The sequence below is a fragment of the Apium graveolens genome, chromosome 6 (assembly GCF_009905375.1).
Source record: "Apium graveolens cultivar Ventura chromosome 6, ASM990537v1, whole genome shotgun sequence".
NCBI classification, from domain to species: Eukaryota; Viridiplantae; Streptophyta; class Magnoliopsida; order Apiales; family Apiaceae; genus Apium; species Apium graveolens.
Genome location: NC_133652.1, coordinates 170,210,678 through 170,211,887, shown reverse-complemented (window position 1 = coordinate 170,211,887; position 1,210 = coordinate 170,210,678). Strand labels below are relative to the sequence as shown.

The 1,210-nt window shown below is 45.4% G+C and overlaps 1 non-coding gene across 1 annotated transcript; it reads right to left on the bottom strand.

Annotated features, from left to right (window-relative positions):
• Nucleotides 1-259: 259 nt before the first annotated feature.
• On the bottom strand, nt 260-366 carry LOC141669499 (small nucleolar RNA R71). Its single transcript, XR_012553779.1, has one exon. It is a non-coding gene; the product is annotated as a small nucleolar RNA R71 (small nucleolar RNA).
• Between the last annotated feature and the right edge of the window lie 844 nt (nt 367-1,210).

The window sequence follows — 1,210 nt, the reverse complement described above, 5'->3', positions numbered from 1 at the left end:
GATGGTGCAGAATTCTGTTTCTTTTGGAGGAGCGGCAACTGAAGACCCCAACATGCACATAAGGAATTTTGTCGAGATCTGCAGCACTTTTAAGTATAATGGCGTGACTGATGAGGCTATCAAGTTGAGGCTTTTCCCATTCTCACTGAGGGATAAGGCTAAAGACTGGTTACATTCTGAACCAGCTGGGTCAATCACTACATGGCAAGATCTTGCGCAAAAGTTTCTGGTGAAGTTTTATCCAATGGCAAAGACTGCTGCTATGAGGAGTGCTCTCACTCAGTTTGCGCAGCAACCTACAGAATCTATGTGCGAGGCTTGGGAACGCTACAAGGAAATGTTGAGAAAATGTCCACATCATGGAATGCCGGATTGGATGGTAATCACTGGTTTTTATAATGGTTTGGGGGCTCAATCTCGGCCCATGCTCGATGCAGCAGCTGGAGGCGCCTTATGGGATAAAAGCTATACTGAGGCGTACAATCTTATTGAGACGATGGCTGCAAATGAGCATCAAAACCCAACTCAGAGGATGACATCAGGCAAGGTAACAGGTATTCTGGAAGTTGATGCAGCCACCGCTATTGCAGCCCAGCTCCAAGCGCTATCAATGAAGGTTGATTCTTTGGCTACGTATGGAGTTAATCAAATAGCTATGGTTTGTGAGCTTTGTGCAGGTTCTCATGCTACGGATCAGTGTTCTCTTATCAACGAATCTGTTCAGTATGTGAATAATTATCAGCGACAACAGCAGCCTGTGCCAGCGACCTATCATCCTAACAACAGAAATCATCCAAATTTCAGCTGGGGAAATAATCAGAATGCTATTCAGCCACCATATCAGCAAGGAGTGAGTAAACAGTTTAACCCACCTGGATTCCAGCAACCACAGCAGTATGCTACAAGACAATCATATCCTCAACAGGGAAGTGCAGCTGCACCTACTAGTGCTGATTTTGAGGAACTTAAGCTGTTGTGCAAGAGTCAGGCGGTTTCTATCAAGACCTTGGAAAATCAAATCGGTCAATTAGCCAATGCAGTGCTCAATCGTCAACCTGGCACTCTTCCCAGTGACACGGAAGTACCAGGCAGGAAGGAAGCTAAAGAGCAAGTCAAGGCTATTACCTTAAGGTCTGGAAAAGTAGCTGATGCTGAAAAGGCAAAAGAAGTCGAAGCCGAAGTTCGAGATGAAGAATCTAAGCAAAGGGAG